At 32.4% G+C, this 22,610-nt stretch overlaps 1 protein-coding gene across 1 annotated transcript in view; it reads right to left on the bottom strand.

The window, feature by feature from the left end:
- The window catches only part of LOC125050317, a 156,886-nt gene that overhangs the window by 85,874 nt on the left and 48,402 nt on the right, over positions 1–22,610 (bottom strand). The window lies entirely within an intron of this gene.

The following is a 22,610-nucleotide window of genomic DNA, read 5'->3' as shown; positions in this document are numbered from 1 at the left end:
TGCGTAGTTCTGAGAAACTTCAATGAATACGTTCGACGATTTGTCACTTAGAACACGATTTATTGTGCCACCGGCGGAGATCAAAGATACCTTCCCGCTACTACACGTGTATCAAGAATTTGGAAAACAATTATTCAAAGCTCTAGGATATTAGAGCTTTTTAGCTAACCTGTGATATAACCTTAAACCGCTGATGTCTATTTTCATCACCTTAACACTATTAAATAGTTAAAGAGAACACTATGGTTAAGACAGTGTGATTTATAAGTAATACATAGTGAAGCCGTTTGGTAAGACACTGAATTCTTAACAATCTTGTAAGACCGCACCACACGCGTTTTAGCAATAATAGCTCCGAAGATGCAGAATAATTTCCCACTATTGGGAATTTTACAGGTATTATTTTACAACTTTAATAACAAAGCCTTAATTAACAGTAATAATTTAATTGTAGAATAATAATGAAAATGTTATAATTAAAGCTACGCAAAGGCTTGCCGGTTGCCATCAATGTTCTGAGTCTACCTCGCCAAATACAACGGAGGATGATATACTATATTTTTCGAATATTTGTGCGATATGATATACGTTTGCTAGTTCGTACCTGAACTTATCATATTTTAGATGACGTTAAATAAATGTTTGTTTACCTTTACATGCTTTCCAGCCACCAAGTTAGTTATATGTTCTAAATCAAATTAATATAATAATTGGTTTGCATACCAATACTAGCTTCGTACTTCGTTTCACCTTAATATGATTTTATTTAGCTTACCCTTTTAGTAGCTACATACCATCATATTTAATATTTTGCTATGCTACCCTATAACATTACTGTTCCCTTTTCTTTAATAAAAACCGTAGTACTAAATAAAACTAAATTTGTATTTTGTTTTAATTTACCTTCCTCAGAGTTCGAGACATAAATTAACCCTCATGCGCCTCAGGAAATTTAAAAAAAAATACGCGAATTGGTACAGACATCTTCGAGTTTTGCGCGTAGCAACATATTATATAATTTTTATTTATATAGAAAGATGAAAATAATGTGATCGTAGGTTGACAATACAAATTACCTACGCATAATTTTGCGTAATGCGTAAACCGAAGCTTGGTCGTTTGACCTCAACCACATCAACGGATTGGGCAATTTGTTTATTGTAATTAATTTGACTATGCAAAATGGATAGAATTTATCGCAGTGACAGCGTGCTTGAAATTCTAACCTCAATATACAATGTGAAGCTGGTCTCTTTACGTTTGTATTAACAAGCCGGATATATCTCCTCACGTAACTTGGCCAGATTTAAGTATGAAAAAACTTAAGAAGGAACCTAAAAATTACTTCCTAATTTAATGATAAATGAAGACTTATTTACACTATTTCCTTGTGCGACTATCATCCCTGAGGTCGTAGGTTCGATCCCCGTCGGTACACCAATGGACTTTCCATGTGAGCATCTAACACTCGCTCGTAGTGATGAAGGAAAACATAGTGACGCATCGACGATATGTGTCAGATAGAAAGCTGATCACCTACTTGTCTATGAAATAAAAGTGGTCTCAGAAACGGATGCAATCTGAGGCCAAGGTTTGTAGCGCCACTGGATTGTTCGATTAGAATCACTATTCTATGTTCTAATATATAAAATTCTCGTGTCACAATTTTCGTTCCCATACTCCTTAGAAACGGCTCGACCGATTCTTATGATTTTTTTATCCATATTCAGTAAGTCTGAAAATCGGCTACTATCTATATTTCAAACCCCTAAGTGATAAGGGGTGTAATAACCCCGTGTGTAAAAATTATTTTTATTTTTTAGACAACATTTTTTGTTTTTATATTTTTATGATATAAAAACATACAACTCTTAATTTTTATCTACTCTCTATGATCAACTATTTTTTTATTATAGTAGATAGTTATTTTTATTGAACTTAAAAAATATTTCCTAGAAATAACATACATATAGGCATAACGACGTTTGCTTGGACAGCTAGTAATATATAAAAATTTCTTACATAAATCTTAGTACAAACCTCTAACTCATAGAAGATATGTTGTGTTTACGAAGTAAATAAATAAATGGTTTCCCAAAGAATGTAACCTTTAGTTACTTATGCTCCAGTACAAATATATGAATTCCCTAGCTTAGAGGAATGTTATAATTAATATTCTATAATTTTCCTGCTCCCATTAATTTATGAAAGTAAAAACCGAACACGTTGTCGGCGACTTTGATTCTACGTGACAAGCTTTAAGTATTGTCCAACGATTCTAATAAATGTGGGAATACATCGATTAATCCCATATCGTGAGAATTCTGAACCAAATTTTGACTTTTCGAATTCCAATAGGCATATCCTATTACGAGATCCCTAAATGTTTGGTCGCTTTCAGCAGTAGCTATCATAAAGTTATGTTTAAACTATCTAAAAATAAATCAGTGGCGCTACAACCTTTTTAACTCTGGGATTTCTCTGTGCCTGACACTAACGACTTTTTGGGTCTAAGGCAATCCGGTTTCCTCACGACTTTTTCTTACACCGTTCGAGCGAATTTTAAATGCGCACATAGACAGTCCATTGGTCGGGATCGAACCTTAGACCTCAGGGATGAGAGCCGCACGCTGAAGCCGCTAGGCCAATACTGTGTCTATTGTGGGCTATACAATGTAATATATTGTAAACATCGAAGAAGAATAAAATGTTTTGTGTAAGTATATAACTATACTTTTCGCTTTATTATACTAACCATAAGACTTTTTTTATTAATAATCTTTCACTCAGATACCACAGATTAAATGCTTGATTGATCTTAACTATTCCCATCCTTATTGATATTGTATGAGCGAAAGTGAACAAAAAGAACTGTTCCACAACTGTAAATGACCAAATCAAAATGAGTGTCTATGGATTAGAATAGACCCCATCGTCTAGACTGGTTAAGTCACATTAGTAATTACGTTCAGTGCAAAAAGTGAAAGCCTCAAATAGGTACAATTACCGCAGTGCAAATTACAATGTATTAAGAACACGCGATACACCGCATCACGATTTAAGAATCAATGACATAATGACTCACTTATCACCGATATATATATCTAGATAAGGTTTCATAAAATGTACAATGCAAAAATCCTATCGAAACCAGTTTAAATCAAAATGTAATTTATTCATATATCACAAAGACCACTTGTGTACCTCGTTAAAAATATTAATTCTTCTAAATGTATTTTTTGCCAGTTCTGAAACCCAAGGCATACGGGCGAAAAGATTTAGAAACAAACCATACCCTATACAATTTACAAAATATTTGTATGGAGCTGTCACCCTCCACGGAAATTCCCCATTTTGTATTCCGTAACAGAGCGTAAAGTGCTCTATAAACCATCAAATTGTTTGTCAAATTTTACGTGTTTGTCAAATTATTCGATAGTGTACTGCTGTGTTTGAGGCGTTTGTCAAACAATCTACGTGTTTGTCGTGTTTGATGAAAATCTGGATTGATGTCGGGTTTGTCAAACAAGATCTCACTCGTTGTATTGACATCATGGAGGACGCTACGCTCATTGTCGATATGAGTGGCAATATTACGAACAAAGAATTTACGTTGCATTTCATATCTGTTTATCGTGATATGCCGATGTTATGGAAAATGCGCGAAAATGAAAAAAAAAAAATGCGTCATCTGAATTACTCATTGTAAGCGCTCGGCACGGCGACGTCACGTCACGAAAGGAGAAACCCGAATCTACTAGAAAGTTAACAAATTTGGATATTTGGTTTGATCGTTTAAGCTATTGTTTGATGAAAACGTGAAGTTTGACAAACAAATTTGTCAAGCAAATTTGATCGTTTACAGGGCACTTAATAAGAGACTTTTGGTCGCGTACCATCAGTTTATAGAACCAGATGTCATTCCAGGTAATTTTGAATACGACGAAGTATTGGAGTGATATTCCTCCTCAGCTGAAGAGTCTTCCATTAAAGTCAAATTTTAGCAGCAGCTATTATATACATTTACTTACTTACTCCTACGAAATCTAGTGTTTAATCCGCCCAAAAATCTAATTCTTAACAATTATTCATATTTTTTACTTTTAATTTTATTTTATTTTCTATACACCTTTACACAAGACTTCATTACTAACACTGTTAACTTTTACTATTATTGTTTTTTTCTACTAAGGAATGTAAAAATTCCTTTTCTTTAGTTTTTTGCGACTGAGACGCAGCACACACGCATTACACACTTGAAACGAACCGAAAGGGAAAAGGGATTTTTTTATTTTATATCTCCCATTAATTTTTTTAATTTTATTTTTTCTCTTTAATTATTGTTATTGTGTGTGTTTATTCGTGCGTGTGTTTGTTAGTAATAAATGTTATGTCTACGTCTGATACGACCTAGTGGCCTTAGATAGAAGAAGGTAACCACATACGACTACATCCTTAAAGGCCGGCAACGCGGTGTCCATGGGCGGCGGTTAGCACTTAGTTCTACGTGACCAAAATAGAACGTAAAATTGGGCAACTTCACGTGATAGTCATCGACGAGTTGGCTGAGATATTTGTTACCTTACCAGCTATGTTGTGGTTTAAAAGTGATGGTAGCAACAGTCAATCAAATAGCAACGTTTTGATTGAATATTATGATGTGCTTCTTCGTGATCTTGAAATAATAACGTTATCATTATTGGCGTAGCAGATGAAGTGAATATGGCCTGCTTCCACTGATTATCTTCTGCGATATATAAATAAAGAGTGATTAGGAGGTCTATATGCTCATATTATAAATAGGAAAGATTTGTATATTTGTAACGAAGAAACTCAAAAAATACGGATCGATTCGAATAAATTTACCTTTAGATACATTGTTTTCTAATGTCTTACTTCAAAATCTTAAAACATATATATTTGTTGGATTTTTCTGTTTTCTCCTCTGTGAATTCAACCACAGTGATATCGGCATCTATATATGCATTTTCGTCGCAACTTCGAGATCGCGCGGAACTATAACCCAACGTTGAAGTAATCATATTTTTAATGAAAAATATCGACAACATAATCAGGTAAACTATTTGTCAAGTATTTAATATAAAAAGTAAACACGTGTAAATTTTGGTTTGTAATAAAATTTGATTTAGTATTACTCGGCACGCATTGTTGCCAACAATTCACAAGACCGATCGATCATTTTGGATCTTGGCCTAAGCCGAAAATAGGAATGTTAGCAATTCATAGACATTATAATAATGCTTATGATGGATATTTAGTACTTTAATATAATATTTACTAAGATAAGTGTAAGACCTCACCTAATGTGAATGTTATTTATAGAATAAAACAGTAGCGTTAAAGTTGGTCTTACCCTCAGATCTTTTTAAGTGAATAGATGATCAGCCTTCTGTGCCTGACATAGGCTAAGTTGGGGACCTAAGGCGTACAGGTTTTCTCACAATGTTTTTCATGCGCACATAATAAAAGTCTGTTTGTGCACAACCTTGATTCAAAAGCACGACCTCTTGTATTGATAGTCGCACGCTTAAGCCACTAGACACTGCTTTTAAACTCTGAGATTATCTTGTTTTATTTATATTAGTAAATCTCCGAACCTTACCTTATATTTAATTAATCCTAAAAATCAGTTTGCACTTTAGTCTGTGGTTTTGACTGTCAATCGGGAAAGCCCTGATAAAATCTGACAAAAGTTGGAACGATTTCTTTAACGTTTAAGTGACCAGTATGCCTCCCAAGACATTTGCTTTTAATTAAGACACGTCGATTAAAGTAGATAGAAAGAAGATCGCGACTCTACAGAGGGTTGACAAATATATCTGTTGTGTTATTTAATCGATTCGATACTATTAAACTCCGAGCCCGATCTTTCGTTTATTACATACGGCCAATTGTTCTTTACGGCTGTTAAGCTTGTAAAAGAAGACATCCGCCGGCCCTTAGAAGTTATTATACATTTGAGATTTGGTAATAACGTCGAATGCCTCGTATAGGCTGGATCCAGAAGGTATCTAACGAGAAAGTTCTTCAACGGAAAGTTGCGTACCAGGACCACGTGCTGCACAATGCACAACGCAGCTCCTAATTATCACAGATGTATATAAAATCCAAGATAAACGACGTGTTGGTGGCAGTAAAAACCATGGCTTCGTATCGTTCGGGAGTGGATGGGTATTGCGACTGCATAACGGTTGCTGCATCTGGCTCAGGACAAGACACGTTAGTCGAACCCAGATATTCCACACATTGAATAAATTGTTTGACTCTATTTTCATTTTACGCATTTACATTATTGAGAAACAAATTTCACGGCTAATACCATAGAGAATTTCTATCAACTCGTTAGAAGCCAGACAGAGGGTGTATTTCACAATGTCGTCAAATTCTTGTAAAGTTATTGTTAAACCTGATTGAATGTTTACTTGACATTTCAAAATATGTTAACTGAATGTGAGTGTTGATTATTCGCATCTATTATACGAAGCTATTAAGAGATAATATTATTACATTTTATTCCTCATTTACTTTGTCCTACGTAGCCGAAATACACATTAACGAACAATTGTTGTTGTTCATTAAAATGAGTTTTTTTTCTTATAATAGAATAGGGGGCAAACAAGCCTACGGGAAGCCTAAAAAGGCCAGTCATCGCAGCCCATGGATACCCATTTTAGTGCGTGCATTGTCGGCCTTAGAGGGAGGAGGCCTTTCTTTAAACAATTGGAGGTCGTATCTCCCAGGGAGGACCCGCACCGCATCAATTCCTGTGGAAATACGACCTCGTCGTTCGCAAAACAAAATATCTTGTGAACCGTTGTAACCGTGGAACTTTACAGTGTTTCATGTATCGCGGAAGCTTGGCTGACCCGTACCAGTTTTTCGATACAAAAAGTTGCCAGGAAGTTTCATGAATTAGTAAGTTCTTATGTCATTATCACATATATTTTTCTATATTTTATAATTCTTTGGTTGGCTCCGTTCTAATATGTTTGAGAAAAAATATATAATAAAGTCGGTCTTTGTTGAATTATCTTCAATCCTGCGAAGGAAATCTTGGTGGAGGTATGTAAATAGTATGTGATATAACAATAGTTTAATAAGAAACGAGTTAACAGTTAAAACATATTCTCAAATCAACAATTATGTAATAATGTATTTTTGTTTACTTACTAAATTTTTTCAAGAAATAAAAAATGGAGGAAAAAATTACATCATTTTGTTCCTTGTTTGTCAGACCTAAAGTAGAAACTATTTGTCTCGACTTTGGCGCGGTTTGATAAAGCCACTTAGCTAATTTAAGAGCATTCTATCCAATGTAAGAGGCTTACTGCCAATAACTTCTGAGTTTATGCAGATTGGCTTAGAAGGTATTCTCATAAAGGTTCATTGATCTAATGACATATAAAAACTAATTCTATGGACAACAAAACATATGACGTTTTCTTGTACGAATAAAAAATATCTAAAAAACATTGCATTCACCTCCTCTAGCTTTGTTGAAGTACGTTGTGTTTCAGTGAAAACAAAAGAATAGACACGACTTCGTACAGCGAAAAATCAATTAAGGCTTTATATTATTTATTAGACGCGTAAAAATAGTAGTTTCGATAAAAAAAATGATCTGCCAGAGAAATTAATCCAATTTGTTTCTAGAAGTCTACTTTGAATTTTAACTGCAAATTAATTATATGAAAAGACTGCAGTATTTCGAAACGACACAATACCATAAACAAAATTCACTCTATGTAAGACCATTGTATAAAAACGGTTCAGTATAATTAAAATATAATTATTCGTAGAATTTATTAAACAGCTAATAGGCTTTCGAGCACATCCTCTCAAATGATGGCCACAGCGACATTTTAACAATTTTACCACTGTAAAAATAACATTTGACATCTGACGGGAACCAAAGAAAGTGATGGTACAGAGCAATAACCTGGTATTTTTACACATACGTGCTTAGAGTGCGTCCCTGAGAGAAAAAAGGTCTCCAGGTCACGTCATAATGTTTTTTTGCTTTGGGATAAAACTACTATTATATTTAAGCTCAAGATTGGATATGTTCATCGTAGAATATCTTATATCAAAAGCTCTCTTAATGTCTTCTTATCATATCGCAAGCTATCAATTGACATTATCAGGAACAACTGCCGTATAGAATAAATTAATATTAAGTAGTTTATTTAAATCGAAAGTCCTTGGTATCTTTGTTAACACCTAAATAAGTCTACATTTAATCTGGACTAGTTTTTTACACTTTTCATGAGGCCAATTATTAAGGGTAAAACATGTGAAGACGTTTATCTATTGGAATAACATCTCTATAATCTCACTAACCGCATTTATTACTGTATATCAATATAAATTATATTTATATGAGTAGAACCTGTTTCCCAAAGGACCAGAGACAACAGACCTCCTCTTACTACAATACTTACAAAACTTTTTCGATTGTTCTACTCATAATAGTCACTATATATTTTCAACTTTTTGGAGTTTTAATTTTAGGTGTTGTTAAGGAAAAACTTTAAGCTTAGTAGTGATATCTGACATAAATAATATATTCTTAGCTGGTGCTTTCCTGGCACAGCGAATAAGTATCGCAATACAGCGAGGAAATGCTTCCAGCGTTAAAAGTACACTGCCACAGGGACCAATTTTTAAATTTGTTAAAAAAAAAATTTAATAATTTTTTTTTATTGTTACTTTGTAGGTTAAGAAAATTGTAAAAAGGTAAACTTCTTACTTACACGACTTCTTACTTCGTAAAGAAATGACCGGTGGCTCTCTGACATCGTAGGAATGTTTCCTCGAGGAGACTAACTCAACATTTCATGCTGTTCTTGAAAAAAAATTGTTTTATCATCGCTACTACCGTCTGCTAATCAGAGGGTTTCAATTAGAAAAACAACAGGACCGGTTCCTGAACGCAGATTCGATGTAGACCAGAAACCGACCACGACACACGAAAGGAGTGCACGATTAAGAAGACTAATTTAGTCTCTTGTTCAACTTAAGACCATGGCATGGTCTCGTAAGTTGTTATTTAATTATAACATTAATTATAAAGGCTTTAACTTTATGATGAATACATCCAATGAAAAGGACCAAGGAGAAGACGGTGCGCTAAAAAAAGGTGGATAGAAGATAGAAGCGTTAACAGGAAGCGAATGGAGAAAGAATGCCATGGTAAGAGATATTTGAAAAGCTGAGAAATAAAATGTATATAACAAATCTAAACTGTATATTCTCTATTTGTAAAGGTCGGAAATACACGGGCTTTATTATTATTTGTTACATCCCCAATAGTTATTAATTAGTTACCTATTTATTTCAGACTAAACAGATGAGCACTCAATGACAGAGAAATCGTAAGTGTTCCTCGAAAATCTAAATTGATGACATCGATTTATATCTCTTCGAATTCGATTTGTTTATATCTGTCGTTCGCGAATTATGAATCGAAGTGCTGTAATAAATATTGAACTGATCGAATTTCAACGTTGAATTTATTGCACATACATTATGTGTCTTCAATATAAAACATATTTTTAGTTGTCATACAATGTAGAACGATGAACGAATCGAACGAATCGAACCCCGCTGGCATGACTTTCTATGTTTACAATTATCGCTTGTTGATATTGTAAGTATTGTTTGCTTGTTTTTATTACAGTACTATAACAGAAACTGAATTATTTTGTCCACTAAGATCTAAAAATTTACAAAAACTAACATGGGAGTTCCGGCACCTCTCTTTTAAATTCTTCGCAATTCAATAGTACTTATCTGGAGCTGTATATTATATTCGGTAGTGAGCTGATCGGTTTTATAGAAAACATTGTTAAGTGCCTATCTTAAACGTAATCCGCCCTTTTGCTGGTAATTCTTTTTTGTGCTTAACAAAAATTTTTGGTATTTTTATTTGATCTTGTATCTTGTACTTTTAATTGTATGTTTTTGTAACGTTTATGTTTACCTAACTTGTCATACATTATAGATAGAACATTTTGTAATACATACCGTAGATTTAGTACTATGTTTGATGTGGTTACTTAAAAAATATTACCTTCCTTCACTTGCACCTCAAAAAGAGAAAAAGAAAATCAAGAATCATCAGAGCATGCGATCGTGAGAACCGACGCCGGACGGTTCTTCAGTAAGAATGTATTATACCGTATCGACTACACGCTTTCAAAAGTATTAGTAGAAAAATATGAATTCTAGATATTCCAATTTCAATTAAATGCCGTGCTAAATGGTGCGAAGTGTTGTTTCAAATCAGCGTCGAGTTAGCGCGGCATGTCGCTCTCAGAAATAGAAGCAGACTCAAATAGATTAAACACTGTCGTGTACTTGTATTACAATATAATTATGTATCTCTTATTTGTTTTTATTTGGAAAGCGTAATTTAGTGAATGAATTTAAAAGACCCTGCGAATAACCGTTCTATGTATTATGGTATTTATATTGTTTGTTGGGTTCTTAAGGATTTTTTTTACATAGGCACTTTCAGGTCTGTTAAATATAAGTGAAAACAGAAAATCAGTAAAACCTGAAGACAAGGTTTGACCCGCTCTAATTCTGTCATAGGGTGTTGTTATACATCCTTCTACTGTAAATATAATGCAACTCAAACAAATATAATTCTAATTCGAACTTCGATACAAAGTTCCTAAAACGTTAGATTAAATACTTTACTTAAACATTGGAAAATTGTGATCAATGAACAGTTTTTTTAAATTCCAGATTCATGGATCAATCTCCCAATTAATTGCTTAAACCTACCACAATAATTTTCATTCATAACCATCAAGGCAACTTCTATATAATACAAAACATTGTCACAATAAATATCAATGTCTAACTGTAAACAATGTTACTTATCTCTTACAAAGCGCCGTAAAATATGCGAATAAATTTAAAATGAATGCTGCAATTTGTAACTAAGTTGACATACTACTCGAAAGGAGATGTAAGCTCTGGTTATGTAACAGCAAAGGGAAATAAATTTATTCGTGCCTGTGATCTACGTGATGTCGTCTACGTAGAATATTACACCTAAAATTCAATATTATTCCATGAAGCCTCGCTATCATCCACAATGGGGCAGGCATTAGTTTGTTTTGACTTGGCTTAATTTCTTATATCCACTAGGTGGGGCTGAGAGTCTGTTTTATTGAAATCATAATACATAGTTAATTTTAAGACAAAAATAATAAGTTCATAAAAACCTCATAATTTTCCACCAAGAAATTGCATTTATCGCTGGGCGCTTTTGCACATTTGACATTCACACTCTTTTTTAAATGTCTAAAAATGTATAATAATACAAGTATTAAATTATGGTTTAAATCTCCACTTCCTTCTACAATACGATTATCTATCTACATTTGCAATGAAACATTATTCCGTATGCAACGAAAGGGTCTTAAATCTGTCTATCTCGGTAATCATTATAACTAACATACAATCAGATGAAAGTTTCAAATCATTTGCAGATAGCGTGGGCGACTTGAACCTGACAACCAAACAATTTGTGAACAAATGTTATACACACGTTTCCACTTTACTACTGTCATATATTGTCAGTTGGCTGTTCTTAAACGACAAGTGCTCACTGCGTTTTTTATTGTACTTGTGTGAAACAGCTTATCAAACCCCTTTCTATATCCATATTACACATCCTATGCGCCTTTCCCTACTTTTGGTCATTAATTTAAATATTCTGTTTCTAATTCATTCATCAAAAAATTGTTCAAAAATTCAATGTCATTTACATACAAGCTTTGACGAAATAAAACCCTTTTGAGCGTACCTGAGTACATGTTTTCTTCTTAGTTAAATAACTTCTATTACAAAAGCTTCTATTAAAAAAACAATTTCCTTTAAAGAGACTTTAATGTGATCTTCTATAAATCAATATTTATCTTAAAAACAAGTTCAATCAAGAACTGATGGATCTTGACTGGCAACAGCTCAAAATACACGGAAACATCAAAACAATACGTTATCTAGCTTCAATTACATTAGATCTTCCGTCGTATATTAATAGAATCATTTTACGACTGATTTTATTATTTTATCCACTTTATTCCTTCTAGTACAACAAGCGTAATAATGACGCAAATATTAATATGGAGGTCATGAATTCCATTTCATACACAGCCAATCTAAAGATAATATAAAACGTTTATTTTCCGTCGTAAAATCAGTAGTTAGAAATGAGCTCATATGTTACAAGATACTAGGTTAAATTAAAAATTATGTCAGCTATATAAAACGTAAGTAGGTCGCCTGTTTAGGGCGTATTTATTGAAACTGCCATAGATATCGGTTGTTTATTTTCAGTGCTTGTTACTTTACGAACAACCCTGCTTTAAATATATTATCACTAGCTGACCTGGCTAACTTCGTTCCGCCCTACAACCTTATAATATCGTGGTTACTTTAATTTAACTTATTTTAGGATTTCATTAATGTTAAGTATTACATTAATACAACTTTTTTGCAAATACAGAAATGTTTTATTGCTTGCCATTGCGAAAGAAGAATGGCATCAGGCAAACACATTAGGCATCTTCTCTCTAGCGTCAATATACGATAATATGCGATACTGCATGTTAAGCACTTTCTGATATCCAACATCTTTTGATCAGGATCAAAGCATGGTTATGCATCTCCTCATTCACCTCAAGATCGGAATTTCTTGAACTGACACGAATTCGACGTAAAATGATGCGTAGTTTTGTCAACAGATGGCACCATATGGTTTTTGCATTCGTAAAATTAATTAATTAATTTTGTTATTCGATAACTTATCCGATATTTTATTGCTTATTCTGCTATTCGGGACGGAAACAAATCCAACAAATCAAAAACCATGGCAATCGGTCCAGCCGTTCTCGAGTTATAAGTGTTGTAACAAACACGACTTTCTTTTATATATATAGATTTAGTAAACGCTTGTCTGTAAAATACATCACGGTGCGTGAGTCACAAAGTCAGCCGCGAAGTGTGGCGTGCTGCAAGGAGGCATTATGGCCCACGCACTGTTCCTCCTATACAAATGTAACGATTGCGGGGGTGGACCGCCACCAGTGTGGTCTGAGGATATTAAATTATTAACCTAACAAACTTAACACCTCATAAACCAAAATAACGTTTAAATTTAACTTATTCGTCTTGTTCTCGATCGCTGCAGAGTCCATTTCCATAAATATCATTTATTTACGTTTATCATATCACAAGGAATTAAATTACGGTTCTACAGAGTCTATTGTGTTCCGACAAGCCTAGATGTAACAAGAATTATTCCATAGAAAGCAGTGACGGGTGAGCTCTTTGTAAATTAAGTCCTGGAGTGGCGTAGCTTTCTTTATCTTTGGGTAGAGCTCACTGTAAATCTAATAATGTGCCATTTTAGCCGTATATTATTTGCTATTGCCTATTCCGTATTCATGTCAGTGTCAGTGGTTTACTACTGAGAGGCGACGTTTACATATTTATAGACGTTTTCTCTTACTAATTTTAATGTTTTATAATCAATGAAGTTGCTAGGATTATGAATACAATATTAGTGTAGGATCACTAATATTGTATTATATATGCAACTTAATGAATTTGTTTAACAGTCTAAACTGATGTAATGTTTCTTAGATTATGTATTAAAAAACTAAGTCTATTTCTTCACAATTACTTGCTACTAATAAGGATTTAAATTAGAAGTGCCCATAGTTGTGAAAAAGGAACAAAAGTTTAGATTTAATGTTATTATCTTGAGTCATTGGTACTTTCTCGTGTTTATATCGATCGCTTAACCATATCAGTAAAAGTATGGGCTATTAAGTTTATTGCTATTATCAATAAAGCCTTAAGTGGTCCTTTTGTATTATGTCCTTTTGTTAACTTTACACAGTTAAGATACTGTTAACATGCAATAATTAAGCTTATTCAGATTAGACTACTCAAGCTTACCATTTATGTAATGATGTAATGGATTCCAATATACCCTTAGTTAGCAAATACGATGTTGTCACCGACATAATGGACTGACCTAATTATAAAAGATGCTATTTACAATCAGTTTTTCATTATGCAATTCACAAGTAGCGTATTTACTTGTACTAAGGTTTAGTGTCTTATCTGCGATATTTATTAATAGGCTTCTGGGCATTCTAATCATTATGGGCCTCAAATAAATATTATTTAATACGGTATCAAACTTTTGGTTTAAATACACTAGGAGAATTGAGATTCAACGATGAAGGAAGACTTTTTTATAAATTATAATATAACAAAATGCTATCTAAATTATATAACTAATTCCACAATAACCTTTGAGTTCTACGAACGTAGCTGCTAATAAAACATAAAACAAACAGCGTTTAAAACAATTAAATTCCCTTATTTACCACGTTCTATAAAATTCTCAATTATAATCTCCAAAGTGCTATTCCTAGATACCGTTGGAAGACAATAAAATGCCAAGTTTTACGATACACCGTGTTAATACTTAAAGCTACGACCTTAGCACAAAGAAGCTTAAACTTACCATAAAATCTGGTCAAAACACTCGCAAGTTACGCTCAGATGTCATTCACAAAATATAGTCAAATCTTGTCGTTAAGATAGTATGTAAAAGTATGGGGGTTCCGTCGACGAATTTAGTTTTAGTAATATAACAAGACAGTCACTCTGTTTTTGTTTGACTACAAAAAAATGTGCTTAGTTATATTATATATATACATCATTTATTCGCAATTATAGAATGATAGCTGAAACAGCAAAAAATATCGGATATGAAGGAAAATCATACATTTTAATACACTGAATATTTGTTTCATTTACAAAAAAACTCAGGCGATTCTTAAATTTTGAAACGCTCCAACTGAAACAATATTTTATTCTGTTTGATAAAACTATATTCCCAATCAAATTAGGCATCTTGTTGAGATAACTTCATTATGGTGTCAAGTTTTAGACCATTTAAGTTCCTTTAAAAATAGTCCTTCGGTCCTATCCTATTAAAGAACATGGACGGTTAGTACGGTATTTACCATAGTTACGATTACTTTTAATAGTTATAACATCGATACCATGGTATCAAAAAACTAAGTTAATTTGAGTTAAGAGGAGTAAAATATCTTCGGCACTTTTATTTTGAAACGGTACTCTAATTCCACTAAAAAATTGTGTAACAATAAAACGTAGGTTTTATTACTTAATCTGTCCTCGTGTTTACATCGCGGCTCATTTGTTACTCGTAAAAATCCTTATTTCTTCTAAGCTTTTTATCAAACTTTTTAAGTTCGACGTTTTATTGCTCAACGCATTAAGTAATTAATATTAAACAATTATCTATTCTAAATTAAATTAACGTAATTATGGCGGAGTTAATTTTAGATTAGGTTTTAACGATTTATAAAGGTGTTTTAACGGATGGCGTTGGACAGTTAAACGTAAAGTACTTATTTTAAGTGTCTTTGGAAGAACAAAATCCCTTTACTGTTGTTGGTCATTTCTACGTTTCAATGATAGCTGGGCAGATAGTGATCTAGAGTAAGGTTCACATTCAGGACCTATGACTTCTGCATGTCAAAATCCAACACGATTTCGACGTACCAAAGTCACACTGAGCACTAAGTCCCGACTTAGATGTTTTAACAAAGTTGGCACCCAGAATCTCCCTCCAGAGTTATCTGGAGGGAGATTCTGTATGTTAATACAATGCGCGTAGAAATGTTCTTTTTCTACACAGAATGTAAGGTTGTTGGGAAGTCTCCAAAGCGACTGAATCAACCTGGCGAATATTATTATCCTAAACAGTTGTTTTCATATAGTACAAATGCATAAAGGTAATGTATGTCACTCGTTACATCTCGTACTCACAAAATTAGCATTGAATAGTGTGATTGATGATGCACATATTTGCATGATCAGATAATAGGGCAGATTAGTAAAATTGATTGGATGGGCTCGCCTTTAGCAAAGGGCATTGTGATTGGGCTATAATTCTTTCCCGTTACTGATTTGCACATGACACGGGTATGTTAGGGTAAGGTTTAAAATATAAACGCTATAAAGCTAAACCATGTTATTATGAAACATAGATATTATTATGAACATAAGTTTTATAACTTTACAGATATTTTAATTTGACACATTATAAATACAGACAAACGTAAATAGCACCAGCAGAATATTACATGATAGAAACATGTTAAAAAAATAGTTTCTGTAAAATTACTGAACATAATTGAATGGCGGGAATGTTACAGAACTTATTTAAAAAATAAAAGATGGACACCAAATTGTAAGTATCTTTCAATAATATACAAAATATCCAGCAGTTATGCTGCAATTTTACCTAAAGCTCTTTGACGATATTTGCATCAAAAAAGTTGGCAAGTATTTTAAACCAAGTATCCAAGTAGGACGTTACAATAAAAAAATTAACAATGACATTTTTCATGCAAAATCGAAGCTATACCAAACTCAAACACTAGTAATAGATAGAGTTAGCATTGATTTACGATATTGTGTCTCTGATCGATTGTGGACAGTTAAACATTACTGCGCTTTTATTGTGTCTCGGACATTTCCCAGCACACATCGTTAATTCCCCGTGATCCTAGGCCAAGTCAGCTGATATTTGATATTGTGAAGTGATAAAAGTAATAACACTATGTTGAAATGTATGTTAATATCGGAAAATGAAAGTCGAAACTGTCCAAGATTTCTAAATTTATTTCATAATAACAATGAACTTATGCTATATTTGAGTTAATAATGTCGGCTACATACTAGTGTTGGAAACTAAATAGTATGTTTTTTTTCATGAGTGAACACAGAATTCAATACAATGTAAATTCCTAGATATGGATTTTTCAATTTCTATGCGCGATTATCACTTCGAAGAAAACATCTTAAGGAAGCCGGCATTTCAGGATCCTTAGACCAATAACCAACGCAGAGAAGGTCTTTGGGACATGCCTCTAAAGTGAGGGAATAATAACACAGATGAAGAAATATGTCAACCTGTTATAATTGTCCCCAGACTGTACAAGTGCCAAAAAATTATATAAAAACATTAATAAAATTTTTTTTTTGCAATTTTGCCTAATATTATTTATACGAAACTTATTTTCAACTAACTGTGAGTGAAACTGAAGTTGACAAATAGCTTAATCACAAGTCCATTTAAAAATCATAAATTTAATCAAAATGATATATAAATATCAAACTTTTAGTCTAAATCGCCAAATAAAAAATAGTGTCGGCTTGTTTTACGACTTTTTTACGATTCCGATAGTGATTTTACATTTGTACAAATTGATGCGTCGTGTCATCGAACCGACACACATTCCTATTTAATTACATTTTTATGAGTGACAAGTGTAAAATTGCGAAATAAAATGATTTTGTGGACATCCATTTATACGAGCTTTTATGGTGTGAAACGCTTTTATTAACTACATAAACTTCTAACCCCGATTGACGATTGAGTTTATAGTTCAAATGAAAAAAATATTTTAATAATATAAGCACCATTATCTATAATGAAAAATATGTTGAAAAACATAACACTCTACATCTTAACCGTTCCATGTACCTCAGCTTCCTATGAACCGGAAACGGACGTTATCTGGAATGTAAAGCATCTACTATTTTTTCACTTCATATCATTTTCTTCATATTCATATGTTTATCAACACATTTCCGCAATTTAAGTCTCTAACCACCATCATCATAGTACATCCCTAAATGCACCAATTAACTAAAAACACAATTTGTTCACCGAAGTCTATTATGTCAATTCATTGTCATAAATAGTAATAACTTTAACATCTCACAGAATTTATTGCAACAGTATATGCAAAAAACTTTGGTTCGTTCAACCCTAGAGCCCCGAGGGCAGGACAACTAAGTATTTGGACCTCCACTTAAGATTGTGTGATCACGCGCGAACCCGCCCTGCTCATCCTGAGGTCTCGTCCTTATTAGCAAGTTATTGAGGTGTTTTTTCATTTCAATTCGAAAAATTGTATTGTTTTTTAAAATTGTATTTATTTTTTTATTTATTTATTTTATTTATTTACACGTTGCAAAAAACAAATAATGAAACACAATACAAAAAAAATTATAAGGGATGCAACGGGCGGCCTTATCGCTAATAAGCGATCTCTTCCAGGCAACCCTAGTTAAAGAGAAAAACTAAAACTATTTAATCTATGACTTGCCGGAAACCGTATATTCTACGCGACATTTCACGTACAGAATAAATCTAAATGCAGCCTAAAGTATAATCTTTTCAATATGTATTATGATTGGCTGAAATTCATTATCAACAAAACGTTGCACTATATAAAATGTGTTTACAAGTGTATTTAACAACTAATGGTATTATTATAAGCCTGCACTACGAAACTACGTATAAAAAATAAGTAAACTAGACACAAGAATACGTATTTCCTTGTGAAAATCGGATCACAACAGACTTCATTACGTGCGAATATCGCCGACTTATAACACAACCAGAACTAAATTGAAACGTGTTATTTTCGTATAAAAATAAACGATTGATAATTTGTCAATATTTATTGGTAAACGAAACATTGGTATAAAAAAACGCCCTAATTCTGATACCAATCAGATGATAAACCTTTTATAGCTGAAAATATCTTAATCGAGATCGGTTATTTTCTCAAATCGAGCGTGTTACGACCAAGCGATGTTTGCTATGCAATGGAATATATTTTGGATAGTTTGTGGTATCTTTACATACGATTCATTTAATAAGTTAATGAGTTTGCATGCATGGATGATTAGTTTGTATGTAGGTAATACATTTATTTATAATTGTTGTTCTTGAAAGTTGAATCCGGTTTTAGTTACATATTTACTTGTTTTATCTATCTTTGGTACATAAAAAATGTTTAACGTATCAACGCAAATTTGTTAAATAATTTTCCATCCGTTCTATTTTTAAAACAAACTAAAATTTTAACGCCGCCAAATTATTTAGACTTGACGTAAGCTTGTTTCCTCCAAAAGTAATCAATTTTTTTTATAAAACAACCAACAATCTACAAAATAAAGTTTGTTAGCTGAAGATCAATAGTTTAAAGCAGGTTAAACAAAACTCATCTATACTAGTGTTATTCGGCCTTAAATGCAAATACTCGTATAAGATAAAACACTTATTATTCAGGAATTTGATAGTGCACCTGTTCGCTCGCTCTATTAATGCTTTATTTAAATGTTAAATAAAAGTTTAGACTTCGCTCTGATGTTTATTGTTTGAACTTTCTGTATTGAGTTCGTTTCATTATCAAAGATGTACCGTCGAATGGGCGTCAACTTAAATATTTTAATATGGATTTGGTGAAAACAATGTATGTAGTTTGAATTTCCATATAACAATAAGAGTTAGTTTATCCACATCTTATTGACATACATTAAAAAGAAATATATGTACAATTTTATTACTCTAAGATGAGAGAGTCAGAGAGGGCATTTTTTTAACTTTTATTATTTTTTATCTCCATATACGAAGACATAAATAAAATGCGTACATAAGATTTGTTATGAATTATTATAATATATTATATGGTTTGGCAAACGTTTTCTAAATGCTTTTAACAGTTTATAGGGCTGAAGAACATGTACATATTATTTGACAAGTTCAAATATGCAACTTAAAAATACCGAATCATTTCAGTTCCTATATTACGAAAACTATGTGATTTATTTTCAGCAATTGCAAATTTATTGAACCGGAATTTCGCCATTTTAATATCTAGACAGAAAGTTAATAAATAAGATAATAGTCTAGTAGTCACACCTAACGTCAGCACGCGATTTATCAATAAATAATATAATTTATGAACTGACTCGATTCTTTATAAAGAAAATGTTTGGAAAGTGTTGGTTCCGCATACACATTTTCAATTAGTTTACTTACATTCTATATCCATCAATCATACGTTAATACATTTTTATATACATATATAATAATATTTTTATCAGAATACTATTATTAACTTGGGCCCTCGTTAAAAAAAAATTAGGTTTGCTAAAGAGAAATGGTGAGAAATTTACTAAATATGAACAAAAGAGATAGGGTTAGAAATACTAACATTAAGAAAAAGACAAGAAGCAAACGTTACGTTACTAAGTGTATTCGACGGGACAAGTGAATAATTTAATCACATTGTTTGGCAAAAATATAATTGTTATTCAAATATATAAGTAAATATTAAATATAAATATAATAAATATAAATAGCCCTAATAATCTTTAGAAAGTAGGATAGTTCGGTAAACGTAAAATAAATATATTAAAAACTTAGCAACTGTGGTTAAACCGAAAATAAATAAAACTCCATCAAACTAAACAGTCTTAAATTCGTGATTTCTATTCAAAAATATAATAATAACTTTGATCCAACCCTGATAAAGCAATATAATTATCATATTGATCCTCCAATCTCTCAGCAAACCCAAAAGCCTTTTGGCAAAAAGGCATTTACCGCCCACGAGCCAATAAAGGCGAAAAATGTTATCTTAAATATCAACATAAATTTGGTTGGCGCCGACTATGAATGCTATTAGCTCCTAAGCAAAATAAATTATTCACGACCAATTTTTATTGATTCAATGACTCATGAATTCCTATAGGTTCTATAGTTAGGTTTGTTTCCAAGATGTCTTGTTGCTAACACTTCATGAACTATCCATATTTTACTCGTCCTTTTAATGGCCTATCTCTACAGTGGCACTCATTTCCTATTACATTCATTATTTCCTAATACATATTATAGTGTAAAAATACAATTGATAAAATTAAAATAAATCAGTGGCGCTACAACGTTTGGGCCTCAGATTTCTGTATATATTTCATGATCATTTGTGAATCTAATAGGCAAGTAGGTGATCAGGCTCCTGTGCTGGACACATGCCGTCGACTTCTTGGGTTGGCGAGCCGGTTTACTCACGATGTTTTCCTTTACCGTTCGAGTGAATGTTAAATGCGCACATAGAAAGAAAGTCCATTGGTGAAAAAATAAATACAAGCTCTAACTTTTACCCCTATTCGATCAACCCCTATTTTTCAGGTTTAAATAGAGAAAAAGTCTCAGAAAAATCTAAAAAGTTTTCATTCCGGAAAACTGAACATTCTCTGGGGTAGCATAGCAAAATGCTCCATGTTGGTATGTACTAAAAAGGTAGGCAGGGGCAGCTAGTATTTTATACAATAATTGCGTTATATCTTTTTAAAATATCAGTTTTAATTAATCAAAAATCAAGACAAAACAAAATAGCGCGTAGTACCTGATAATGACTGTAGAATTAAGAAGATTATTCTGTTTTCGTCCAGCCATCTCATTTCCTCAATTTAGGAGATGGAATCTTAAAAGATCGTCTAATTAACTCCCAAAATAAAACCATTGTCATTAAGTTCGTCAACGCCATCACAACACACCACTGATCCTTTGACACAATTCTTTGTTAACCTCAAAGGAATTTATCCCTACGGCTGTATAATATAAGATTTACAGTTGTGTGCAATCCCGATCATATTTTCTACAAATACCAGAAAATAGTTAACGTATGACTGAAGAATGCTTTCGGTGGTTTGAAGGTGACAATTATTTCAGTGACATTTCTCTATGTAGTCTACATTAAAATTAAAATAAGGTTTTTAATTGTCTATATGAAAATATTTCGATTGTAATGGCTATATCCTGTTCCATTTATGAATAATATATTGATTTATGTTATATTTCTATAATACTTATATAGTATATAGTATATTCTGTAATACTTATATAGTAACGAATAAAAATAATACTATTTTGATTATGAAGTTTTTAAGGCTTTTATGCAGTGGCTATCTGTAAGCTAGGAAGCTTAAATAGGTATTTGCAGAAAGCTATCTAGTGAGATAATAAATATAGTGGCGGAGAGTTTATTGCCAGTTCTTCTCTTCCGTTCTACGCCCTTGATTTGAGAACTGGCAGTAAATGTAAAATTAGAAGCATTAATATTTATTTCTTTAATGACGAATTACAAGTGTACATTATGTTACCTACGTGAATAAATGATTTTTGAATTTGAATTTGATAATTGTTTCGAGGTATCAACGGAAGTTACTGAATTGATAATGAAATCCTATATACAACTTCGCTTTTCTATCTATTTCCTGAAAGCTGGAGGGTAATTTACATATTTGGTAAACGATACATCTAAGTTAAATAATTTAAAAATAACATTTGTAAAATATTCTAACATTTAAATAATGGAGATATTAGGTTTCTAAAGCCTCAAAGGTTATTTAAAATTTAATAAATTATTTTTTAGATTGTACCAGATTTAGCGCCTTTAATATCCACCCTACCTGTGATAGCTGTTGACGCGGTATTATGTAGAAGAACTTTAGTTTTAATTAAAGATCGCGTGATGATGCTTGACGGACATTAGTTTTATACCTGTCAAATTATTTTTGTCACATGTAACCCATATTATACCTGGTGATTACAGACAGCCCAGGGAACAATAATTTTCCCATGTGTTTGCAAAATC

The sequence above is a fragment of the Pieris napi genome, chromosome 6 (genome assembly GCF_905475465.1).
Source record: "Pieris napi chromosome 6, ilPieNapi1.2, whole genome shotgun sequence".
Classification (NCBI taxonomy): Eukaryota; Metazoa; Arthropoda; class Insecta; order Lepidoptera; family Pieridae; genus Pieris; species Pieris napi.
The sequence above is the reverse complement of the archived record's forward strand: the minus strand, read 5'-3'. Positions and strand labels throughout refer to the sequence as shown.